We start from the raw sequence: 13,151 nt of genomic DNA, 5'->3' as shown, positions 1-13,151 counted from the left end.
TGGTATAATTTATGGAAGAGAAGAAAAAACAAATCATTTAAATAGGGATACAGGTGGACCCATTGAAACAATGAGATGTACAAATCGTTATGTGGAAAAATGAACTTTACAACTCTGGCAGGGGGGGAGGGGGAAGGGAGGGAGATGGAAAGGAATGGGAAGGGGAAACAAAGAAGGAGGCAACAATACTTGATAAGAAATGTACTCATTATCTTGTCCATGTAATTGTAACCCCTCTGTGTGGTATTTTCACAATTAAAAAAATCTGAAAAAAAGATGCAAACATCAGAATTTCAGTGAGATTACAGGATTTGCACAAAGTCTACAAGAACCTAAACTGAAACACATCTGTCGGCTCACAATAGAGTGAATCCACAACATCATTGCTATTCAAGATCTGTTCAGCATCTTCATTATCTGAGAGTTGGTAAGAGATGTAGAACTTGGGCATTCCTTAGACCTTCTGAATCTATATTCAAAGTAAACTCCAGGAAACTTGTGGACATTAAAGCACGAGCAGTACTGTTCCCCAAAATAATGGATTCTAGCCAAGGAGATGTTCATCTAAGGAGCTGAAATACAAGGCGACCTAATGGTCCCTAATATAGGCATCAAAGAAAACTGAATACTAAGATGCTAATTTCCCCAACTTTTCCAAGTCTAGTGAAATATAATTTCACTATCTTCCCAGTATATCTTTTGGGAGGGGGAAGAGGATTAATGTATTCATGGGTATCTTTGTGAAGGTCTCTAATGAATTTGGGCTCCTTCTTTCTGTTAATGAGAAAATCATAGCTGATAGGGATTTGGAGACAGCTAATTTAGCTTGAGTACTATTGTACATATTTATAGATAAGCACTATCAATTTTTTGCTTGAATGAAAGCAGATTTGGATTCCTAAGGTAACTGGCAGTTGTCAGGAATGGGGAAAGGGAGGGAAGGAGATGGCTGCAGAGACCTCAGGGAAATAGGAGATAATCTGCCTTCAACTGTATCCCTTTGCTCCTGAGCATCTTCCACAGTGAGTGTTGCATAGCTCCTCCCCCCCACCCCGAGCTTATCGTTGAGATGTCACTATTCAAATAAAGATAGGTCTAGGTATTCCTCATCTTCCATGCTTCTAAATTTCAGATATAACTAGTCATACCAACCTGCATGATTTCAGAGATTGGAGAAGGGCAGTTATCCAAAATGCAACCAAAGACCAACCATAAACCACTTTTCAATACTAGGCTTATCAGTAGGGCTGTGTTTTGGCCCAAGGAACGCTCCTTGATATTCTAGACATCTTTGGGTGATTGATTGGTTAAGAAACACAAGCCTTCCTGAACATTGGGGATGCTTTGGGGAAGTGCTCAATTCTGGTCCTCAACTTTAACTCATATAGTTTGAGCACTGAACTGAGACCTAGAAATCTAGATTCTCCAAGACAGGGAAGCCAGCTGATACTTTCCATGGTGAGTACCCTGAATATTAATGATATGCTGTCTAGTGTGCAGGTGTGATTCTTTTCGTACAGGTAGCCACAAGGTACATTCACAGACATGACTCTTAGCCTCTACTATTGAAAGGTAAGAGCATAGTAAGTTTTAGTGGAATCTTTCCTGCACTGTACATGCTTCCTCAGGTCAGTTATACAGAACTTTGAGGCCCAGGTATATTATTTCACCTCTTCTGTTCTTAAACAAATATAGTATTTCCTGCTTATAGTCTGTGTTGACTCTATTCCCTCTTAGCTAACTCATAAATCTGAATGTGATTGCTTCATTGCACTATTCATAACTTGTCGTTGCACTTGGATTTCATGCTCTGAATCTCTAGCCATCCCAGGAATATCTCCTATATGGATCTAAAAGCAACTTTCTCAACCTTCTTACACTTGGACAAGTTGTGCCCACCAAAGATGGAGATTCAACCCAAATGGAAAACTTGTGTAGAGACTCTACTTAAAATGGCTAAGCAAGGGCTCTCTAGAACTCCAAAAACCTCTATGTTCCTGTCTCGGAAGAACCTCTGTAAGTCCTGTACCTATGTAAATCATCTTATTAAATGACTCACATTTCATTTGCAGTAGTTTTGCTGGTGCAGTTTTACTTGCTGTGTGTTCAGTTACCTAAGCTCACCGATGGTCTGAAAACATGAACTGGAAATGTTTAGGAACAAATAGGTCATAAATTGTACATTGTAATATGATTCTGTGCTACTCCATCCTGTCTAGGATTGAAATCATTCCTATATCTAGCCTATATGTGCTACCAAACTAGTGACCATCAGATTGAATACTGCAGTGTAACAGTACTTCTGTTCAGTAACTCTCATTGTAGTTAAATCTATTGCACAAAGGCACAAAAAGTGGTACTGGCCATTCAGATATGCCAAAACAAGCTATTATGTGAAAGCATGCACATGTAGAAAAAAGTATCATATGTGTGTATATACATACATACATGAATAGATATAGTGTTATATAGAGAGCCTAGTATGATCTGTGGTTTCAGGCATTACTGGGCATCTGAGAACATATCCCCTGGGAATAAGGGGGAGTGTATTTTATGCCCACAGACAAATCAAATTATTTTCTCTGTGGTCCACTAAGATCTTCAAATCATGTTACAGACTGTTCAGTTCTTCTTGTGCGAGGAATTCATTATCATAAGCACTCTCCTTAGGTTTGGCAGACCGCCCCAGGAGGTCCCCACTTGCCCAGCAACTGCACAGTAAGTACTCAGCAGTTATTTGTTGCATGGATTATTATGTGACTGGAGAAGACATGACAGATTCATTGAATTTCCAGACTCCCCCTGCAACCCCGATTGTCCCCAGGTTCCACCTTCCATGCACATATCTGCCATTCAAGTTGCCTTCAAGGATTCAAGAGACTTCAAGCTGCTCCAGACTCTGAGGAGTTGCAGACCAAAAATCTTAGTAAATATTTCCTAAATCGAAACTGCACAAGCTGAGCCTGCTCCTTGAGAACAGTTGCTTTCCACGGTGAGCCACTCAGCAGTTTTTAAGTTAAGTGGAAAATCCTTGTAAAGGGAACAAAAGCAAATGGCGTTGTGTTTGCCAATGACATTGTGGAAACGCTGTGGGTATTAAGCAAGGGAAAACTCCGAGGCCTGATTTTATAATATATTTCTTTTTCTTTCAAGTAGGCCCATACACACACTGAAATAAAGCAAACCCCCTTTAGGAGGAATGTTTCTGGAAGAAATAATTACTCTGTACTTATTGCTGCTGGAGTTGTGGACCAACAGGGCTACAGGAGGTACCAGCAAAGGAGGCTGAACTGTTCTAGGGAAACCAGTGGGCACTGAGCCATTTATAAAAGGCTCAGTTGGTTCTACCTGAAAAGAAGAGTGGAGATTTTAAAATATCACATTTAATTAACACTTGAAGAGGGGAGTGAAATGGCTCACACCAGAAATTCTAGGCAGCTTTTGCACGAAACAAATGGGTTGGGGGGAGAACAATGTGATTAAGCACCTACCTTAAGAACAGTTTCCTTAGATTTTCTTTTTCCTCTTTTCCCATCTAATAACACAGCTTAAAATTAGTTCTGACAGCTAATCAGAATGAGTGGCTCTTTCTTCCTCTAGAGGAGTTAACAAGTACTGTGCCTGTGGGCTATGCCAGCACACCACTCTGCTAAGTGCAGGGAGAAAGGAAAGCACTAACTTATTTCATCCGTGGGTCCTTTCCTTCCCTTCAGTAAGATCAGAGGTGCCTAGAGGTACTACATTCTGTTGTGCTCTGAGGGGAAGCTGTGATGATCACAATCCTGCTCTGTGAACAGAGTGAACCCTTCTTTCCCTACTAGCCCTCATGAGCTCCCCCTCCCAATTCCTCTGCACTGTGTCCCACCCTTGGTTACTTCTGCCTTTGACGAGATACTTTGGAAATCCACACTGCAAAGATGGAGTGAGTGCTGAACTGAAACTAGGTGAAAGTAGAAGGTAGTTAAAAACAGAAATACAAAACAAGTGAACTCTTCCTTTAAAGAGAGGAGCTTAGGATGTAGGAGACTGCTACAGAACTGGATAGGTATTTATGCATAACAGGTGAAGGTGAAGCAAGGTCATCTTGGTGTTGGGAAGGTGCTCCTTCCCTGAGGTGTGCCCTTGACTTGGCTGAAAAGAGACCTTTGCTTTTCTAGTTCAGAATGCAAAAGAATAATTGTTGCTCAGTGCGCTATGATGGTATGGAAAGGGGGCAGTGTGTGAAGAATTTGAAGATTTGTTTTTCAGATGAAAGCTGTACAAAAAGGTGCATGATTAAAGATAATCATGGCCCCAGGGGTAGTATCTGAGCCAAACATAGCCCACAGGATTCCACAACCTTCCCAAGAGCTAAGTCACATTCAGTATCCCTAAAATCACAGTTCTGGTCATGTCCCCTCTGAGCAAAGGAATAGGTGAAAGAAAGGGTTTGGGGTGAAATAGGGAAACAGAGCAAGCTGAGGCCTGAAATAAGGTAGATCCTCTAAGTTGAGAGGAGTGAGGACCAAAGAAATGTGCTAGGGAATAGGCTCAGGGTCAGGGCAGGAAGCTCCGTGCCTTGCTCCTAGTGAAGAAAGAGGAACTGTTAGGAAATAGGGATGAAAAGTGATGGACATAACATGTGGCAGATAACATGTGCCCCACCATATTTCTTCTTCTTCTTCCCATGGTGACTCAGGTTCCTGTGCAAATGTTTCTTCTTCCCATAATGCACTGGTGCCGTTTCAACCAATGAAAAGAGCTAGGACAGCACACGTGCACAAGCCATCAAGCAATCAGGGGAGGAGATATGGAAGGCACAACATACTGTAAAAACTGTCCTCCAAGAGAACTCCTTTAGACATTTTTGGGAGGCCCCTCTCTCTATTTTTGTGGTCTTCCTCTCACTTTCAAATACACTTGCTCTGCCTACTTTAAATATTTCCTGCTTTTAGATTCTTTCATTTGTGGAGAAAACGAATCTGTACCCCCAGGATGGCATTACTAGAAGAAATCCCCTTTTCACTTAGCATTTGAGGAAACTGTGGCACTTGGATCCTCACAGCAGTTTTTCTTTAGCCTTACAAAGGAGGTCAGCCTCTGTACAGAATGAGATCTCTTAGCACGAATGTCTTGGCATTACAGGACTGTGCTCTGCTGAAGTCATGCAGGAAAATAAAAAAAGAGAAGCAAGCCTTCAAAAGCACCTTTACCTGAGCACACTGGCTTATTCTTCTAATTCTAGCTACATAGATGGCTGAGACTTGAAGGATGTGAGTTCAAAGCTAACCTGGGCAGAAAAGTCTATGAGACTCCATCCCTATTTAATTAAAAAAATACTGGACTAGTGGCATGGCTCAAGTGATAGAGTACCAGCCATGAGCAAGAAAGCCAAGTAAGAGCACAAGGCCATGAGTTCAAATTCCAAAACAAGCATACACCCCAAAGAAACTCCAAGAAAACAAGCAAAATTATTTTTATCGTATGTATAAGACTTGGGATCTGATCCTCAGCACTTTAAACAGTAGCAACAACAGAATATGTTAAAAATGTACAAACTAGGATTAGGCATACTAGTAAATGCCTATAACTCTAGTCATGAGGGAGGTAGAGATCAGGAAGATTGTGGTTTAAGGACAGCCCAGGCCAAAAAAAGTAAGATTGGTGAGGCACTATCTCGACTGATAATGTACATTTCTGTAATCTCAGCTACATGGAAAGTATAGATAAATATTTGCTGAATAATAGTCCATGATTACCCATTCATCATTCAGTTGATGTTTGGATTGTATCTGTCTTTTGAATACTGCAAATAAAGTTATTAGGAACATTTATGTACAACTTTTTTCCATTACTTGGACTCTTCTTTGGAATTGTTTAGGTATAGACCTAGGAGTGGAATTACTGGGCCCTGTACTATTTCTGTTTATTAATGGATGACCAAACTGCTTTTCATAGAAACTGCACTTTATTCTGTACTCAGTTGCAATCTATGAAGGCTCCACCAACATTTGCTGCTATTGCACTGTTGTTACTGTGGCTCCCACCATCCTCATGGATTCCAAGTGTTATCTTAGAATGGATTTGACTTCCATTTCCCTAATTACTAAGGGTGCAGAGCTACGCTCTTTATGTACTGTTGGCCATTGGTGTATTTTCTTTGGATAAATGAATTTTCAAGACCGTGACCCATTTTATCTCTTGACTGTTGAGTTGTAGAAGTTCTTTACCTATTCTAGATGCTAGACACTCATCAGAGTATGATTTACCAATATGCTTTCCAGTTATGTGTGCTGTGTATTTTGCTGCCTTGATCATTTTGCTTTTAAAGAGCAGAAAATACCCAAAGCATTCATGCTGTTGGGGAAGCAGACTAAAGGAGGCATGAAGGTTTTGAGCAAGGAGGCGTCTCCTTGTGTTCAGCTCCTTTTTTCCTCCTGGCCTTCCATAAGCAGCTCATACTGAAATAATTACAGCATGCCAGGCCTGGTGCCCCATGGCCTGGTGCCCCATATTCTGGCATAGTTCTTTGTCCTGTGGCTGCAATGATTCCAAACAGGGGTAATAAGGTAAGGGATGCCTGAAGGTCTCTCTGCTCTCATACAGCAGAGTCAGGATCCCAACCCAGATCCATCTCACTTGAAAATCAGACTTTTACCAACTCACCTGGGCTTTTCTTTACCTGGGAAGAAGTGTCTGTAAACGGTGTGGCCTCTGGAACCAGTACACAGTCCAACAAGAGCAATTCTGTTTTCATCTCCTATAATTCAGGTCTAAATTTTGTTCAAGTCCGGGTGAAGAAGGGAGGAGTCAATACTTTCAAAAAGCATATTTGAAATCTCCAGCTAACTCATATCACTTTCTGGAAAAAAAATCCCAAGTCTCTTAGAAGTTCTCATTGAATGAATGTCTCATTATAAAGCTAGTTGCCAGGGACTCATGCCTATAAGCTACTCAGGAGGCTGAGATCCAAGGATCACCATTCAGACCCAGATCTGGGCAGATAAATCCAAGAGACTTTTATTTTTTTCCATTAACTAGCAAATGAAAGCTGGAACTGGAGTCATGGCTCAAGTGGCAGAGCACCAACTCTGAGGGGAAAAAAGCCAAGCAAGTCTCTGAGGGCCTGAGCCCCAATACATGTACATACAAAAAAGTTCATTGAAAAAAAAAAGGTCTAAATTTGTAGACAGATAGAAGCTGATACCACAATTGCACCGCCCACATCCATACACAGTTATTCCCACACTCCCACACCCTCCCTTCATTCCTGCCCCTCCTACTCCAGGAAGCCAGGCCAACTCTGAGGGTGTTGCCTCAAAACTCCACTCCCCAGAAAAAAAAAAGAGGCATGTCTTGCTAGGGACCACACCCACACTTCCCAGCAAGCCTGGCTGCTACCATCATTAGTAAGGGATGCTGTCCAATCACCTCTGACAGCCTTCTTAGCAGCCAATCGGCATCCCGAGCAGAGCTGCAGCTGTTGTTTTGTTTTTGTTTTTTCTATTTTGTCAACAAAATGACTAAGGCCAACCCTCCTGGAAGACCTTACTTAAAGCTTCCTCCTCCCCGGTCGTCAGGACGATGGTATCCAGGAAGAGATATATCCTATAAGGCCAGACAAAATCTCACACAGCTCACAGGTGAGTGTCCCTCCTTCCAGCCTTGTTTACTGGCTTGGATGAAGAGGTGACCGTCACCCCTTCCTACAGAACTGTTCTGATCTCCCAAACAGAGCTTGTCTCAGATCTGTAAGCCTGGAAATCTCCCTGTCTACTGGAAGTTGAGCTTGTTCTTCAGCTCTGGTGTAGAGTCTGGTGGCAGGGTCTGCTCCCACCCGTGTCAGTACAGGTGTGTGTGTGAGGTGTGCAGTGCATGAGGGTGAATGGGTGCTGAGAAGGCAATAGGCTTTGAAGTGTGTGTGTGTGTGTGTGTGTGTGTGTGTGTGTGTGTGTGTGTGTGTGTGGTGTTTCTGTGTAGTTTCTCAGAAGTTGGTTTCTCTATTTCTCCTCTGTGCCAATACATTGTTGCCTCATGTCTGCCCATACATAGTTCCAGTATAAGATCTCATGAAAAAAGGTTGAACGCCCTTGACTGCTTTGGGGTGGGAGAGGGGTAAGGGGACTGGACAGGCCCTCCTGTCTATTAGGTAAGATGGAATCTAAGAGCAAAATGCATTTCTCTCTCTCATTCCATGCTTCAAGATTGCTCAGATGACCGAGTATGTGTGAAAAGCTCCTGGATAGAGAGGGCTTGCCCTCTCTCTGCTAAGTTACAGATCCCTGCAGTAAGGACCACACAACCTGCAAATAGCAACGGCAGGTGGCAGCAGGACAGACTTTCCCAACCTTTCCCAGTGACGTGCCTGGACACTACTCCTCTTCACTAATCCAGCCTAAACTCTTCTAACCTTCTAGCTATTAGAGTCACAAGTGGACTGACCAGCCAAAATGGGGCTGATGCACTCACAAAAGGCTCTTGGTAAAATACATCTTGGCAGGTCGCACTCAGATGCCGAAGGTCCACTCTGGATGACCTAGACCACAGGAATCCAGTGAGACGCAGGTCAAAGCCAGCCTGGGTGTGTCCTGTCACCTGCAGCCTTAGCACACATTGCCACAGGGCAAGGCCCAGCTCACCTGTCCAGAACAGCAAGAGTGGTAACAGCAGTGCTCAGCATATACGAGCTCTCCATGGGAAGTCAGGTGTCTTGAGGATCAGAAAATGCTCTTCCCCTATGCTTCTCCCTTTCCAAGTTGTAATACCTTTATTTTTTATTCTCTTCTTTGCAATCAGAAAATCTTCCCTATCCCCTGAGAAAGGAAGGAATGAAGAGACATTCGGTACAGCCAGTGTGCCTATCAACTTAGATATTTCCACATGTGCCTAGTCTTTTAGGTGTGTGTGTGTGACCTTGCTGGGGTTGACAGGTTCAAAGGAGTCTAGAGAAGGGTTCCTAACTACATGCTAACAAAGACATTGCTGGCTGTTCTACCATGTCAGTTACTCAAGCCACAGCTCTTTAGATTCTCCAACCACCTGTAGGAAAAACTAGCTGATATGGCAAGTTGATGAGCAGCAAAGCTCAAAAGCTATGTACCTATGACCATACAAGATGACACTAAGTGAAATGAATCCCAAGATATGGACACAAGAGATTTTTCTTTGTTGTCTATAATGTACTATGTGAGTTTTGTTGTTGGTGGTGGTGGTCATGGGGCTTGAACTCTGGGCCTGGGCACTGTCCCTCAGCTCTTCAGCTCAAGGCGAGCACTCTACCGCTTGAGCCACTGTTCTGCTTCCGGTTTTCTAGTGGTTTATTGGAGATAAGAGTCTCATAGACTTTCCTGCCCAGGCTGGCTTTAAACCATCATCCTCAGATCTCAGCCTCCTGAGTAGCAAGGATTACAGGTGTGAGCCACTGGCACCCAGCTGTTTCTTTTTTTGTATATACTTTTTATTGTAAAAATACTGTACAGAGGTGTTACAGTTACATGAGTAAGGTAATGAGTACATTTCCTATCGAGCATTGTTACCTCCTCCTTTGTTTTTCCCCTACCATCCCTTCCCTCCCCACCTCCCCAACTCCCCCGCCCCCAAGTTGTAAAGTTCGTTTTCAACATAGTGTCTAGTACATCTCATTGTTACAATGGGTCTTGTATATACAGTTTTCTAATTTGGGGAGGGGAAAAGAAATAACAAAATGCTGAAATAAGGATACAGGTTGATCCACTGTAACAATTCTTTTGTTTCTTTTGTATGTTCTTCCCCCTATAATATATCCCCTGTTGTAACTGTAGTTGATTTTGGTATCTTGCATCTTGTATATACGTTTATTTATTTAATTTGGGGATGGGAAGAGGAATAATAAAACTGTGAAAAAAGGACACAGGATGACCCACTGCAAAGATGAGACTCACAAGATGCTAAGTTGGAAATGAACTTTACAACTTTGGCGGGGGGGGGCGGGGGAGGAATGGGGGAGGTAGGGAAGGGAAGGGATAATAAGAGTAAAACAAAGGAGGGGGTAACAATGTTTGACAAAAACTATACTCATTACCATACTCGTGTAACTGTAACCCCTCTGTAAAGCATCTTTACAATAAAATAAAATTTTAAGAAAACTAGCTCATAGGTACCTGGGAAAGACTGAAGACTGTGAGGTGAGCATAGTGAAAGAAACGATAAGTTTTTGGGGATCCTAGAAGGAAAAAGGCAGCAGGGAAGAGATACTTCATGTCAACAACTCATACCAGGACATTTTTAGGGATGTTCTTGCTGATAGATTTTCCTATTGAATCAAAGAAGAAAATCCTCTGGATCCTAGGTCTAAAGTCCTGTTGATTGTGTTTGGAATAATCTTCATGATTCTGTTCTTGTAGTACAATGAGATTTGTTGTTTTTTCATACTGGGAATTGAACTCAGCACCTCACACTAACTAGGCAAGGGCTCTACCACCTGATCCACACACCCAATCCCACACATTCAGGTTTTGATGAGCAACAAATAATATATTTATATTTGAGCATAAGCATTACTTAAAATGTGTTTCCCTAAACCCCTGCTGCTGTAGAACTTTCATGACACAGATGACTGCATTTCCATTTCAATGTGTCCGGTATTACTGAATTCCAGTTGAAAATGCTCTAAAATTTGAAGGTTTTTGAACGATAACATAAGACTCAAAACTGAGTTACTTGAATTGTAACTGTCCAACCAGTGAAGTCTATCAAATAGTACCAAGTTGGAAAAACTTCAGTTGTGAAACACATCTGGTTCTAAGCATTTTGGATAAAGGACACTCAACTTGTGTTTTCATATGGTTGCTAACTTGAGTTGAATGATGCAGAGATGTGAGAATAGCAAAGTAAAACAACATGACACAAAATTAAAAAATGATAGTAGTCTTTTCAAAATATATTAATGTATGGATTGATCATAATAACTGATAAGTACACACATATGTAAAACACAGTTCAAAAATATTTATCGATAAGAATGTGTAATCAAAAAGCTCTAGTTGGAGACAAATAACTCTAGTTCTCCCCTTCAAGACTTAACAGTTAAGATCCTCAACTGGCTTTGTTGGTGCTCAATTGGATATATATAAGAGGCTCACAGACTTTCCTGCACTAGGTGACTACAAACTGTGAGCCTCAGATTTCAGCCTCCTGAATAGCTAGGATTACAGGCATGAACCACTGAGGCTCAGCTTAAATGTTTTGTTTTAATAGAAAACAATCTTTAAATCATAAGTGGAAAGCTTTAGATTCTGATTGGCAGGTAGATAGAAGGTTGGAATACAAAGCATTTTACAGGCAAATGATCATCTCATAGGAACGTTCCAGTCATTCTTAGCCATACTTTTGGCTGAGATCAAGAAGTCAAGGCAGTCTGAATATCTCAGTGAAATCAACAGCAGTCTTTCACCCTCCTATGATGTTTGAAATGCAGTCAGGACAGTCACTGTTGAGTTCTGCAAGTGGCTTGAGAATACCCTTGCCTGTGTGATTTTCGTTTATACTTCCATACATAGACAACTGCAGCTACCAGGATCATTTGTTACCAACTCTTTCCTCTGAAAACACTGATCTGTGCTTTTCTTGAAGGAGGAAATCTCAGTTCTGTAACCTGTTCTGGATATCTCTTCCCTTTTATTCTATACTGTAACTGCCAGAAGTCTTAATTTCTATTTCCAAAATTACCAAATATATTTTCAAAAGTAATTCACCTTACCTTGCCTAACTCTCCTAATTTACTAGAGATCTTGATCAATGAAAGTCCCACATCCCAGGAAAGGGAAGATGGTTGGTCCTCCTAATGCTGTCCTGCCCAGCAAGCTACTGCCCACATGGGGATACCTACATTGCAATCAATTAAAATACAATAAAATAGAAATTCAGTTCCTTATTCATAGCAGCTACCTTTTAACGACTCAATAGCAAAGTATGGTTATGATATAGTCAGAATAGTGAAATAGGTGTTTTTATTATTACAGAAAGTCTTATTAGATAGTACTGACCTCCAAGAATATTTCTTCAATTTACCTACAACTAATATTCTTTAAAACACTGAGCTTAGCTGGCTGCCAGTGATTCATGCTTATAATTCTAGCCACTCAGGAGGCTGAGATCTGAGGATCATGGTTAAGGTTCAGACATGGGCAAACAAACCCTTGAGACTCTTGACTCCAACTAACTAGCAAAAAGCTGGAAGTAGAGCTGTGGCCTAAATGGTAGAGAACCACTTGAGAATCTTGTATGAAAAAGCTAAGCAAGAGTTTGAGGCCCTGAATTCAAACCCCACCACAAAAAAAGAAAAGAGAGTAAGAAAAGAGAGACAAAACATCTATCTATAGATTTGTTGCTAAAACATCACTATGAACACAGTAATTTGTTACTCAATATGTTTCATTCCCTGCTCCTGGACAGTCCAGTGCGGATGTAACATATTCACTGTTATTACACAAATGATGTATGAAATAATAATCTTGACCATGGTCATATGGAGAGTGATAATCATGGACCACATTTCCCAGGAACTTTTCCCATGTCAAGATCCATTCTAAGAACTTCATGAAGAAAAATACAAGGTAGTATTTGTGCTGAGAGGATTCTCAAATGAAAAATATGATACTTTTTTTTTAAGATTTGTAAAGCAAAACCCTCATAAAGTATTGGACCAGAAAGCTTAGTAGAGCAATATAGACAGTGGATCTTATTTTGTAAAAATAACTATTTTATATGGTTTTTATTGCAAAAAATGCTGTTCAGAGGGGTTACAGTTACATGAACAAGGTAATGAGTATTGAGCATTCCTATTGAGCATTGTTGCCTCCTCCTTTGTTTTCCCCTACCATCCCTTTCCTCCCACCTCCACAAATCTGCCCCCCGCCCCCCTCCAGCCAAAGTTGTAAAGTTCATTTTCAACATAGTGTTTTGTACATCTCATTGTTACAATGGGTCAACCTGTATCATTATTTAAAGATTTTGTTTTTTCCCTTCCCCTCCCCGAATTAGAGAAGTGTATATACAAGATGAAGGGCACTGATATCAGTCGTGGGCTTGAAATCTGGGCCTGAGCGCTGTCCCTCAGCTCTTCAGCTCAAGGCTAGTGCTCTACCACTTGAGCTACAGCGCCACTTCCGGTTTTCTGGTGGTTTATTGGAGAT

This window comes from Dipodomys ordii, unplaced genomic scaffold, assembly GCF_000151885.1.
Source record: "Dipodomys ordii isolate 6190 unplaced genomic scaffold, Dord_2.0 Scaffold296, whole genome shotgun sequence".
NCBI lineage: Eukaryota > Metazoa > Chordata > Mammalia > Rodentia > Heteromyidae > Dipodomys > Dipodomys ordii.
This window is presented reverse-complemented; position numbering follows the sequence as displayed.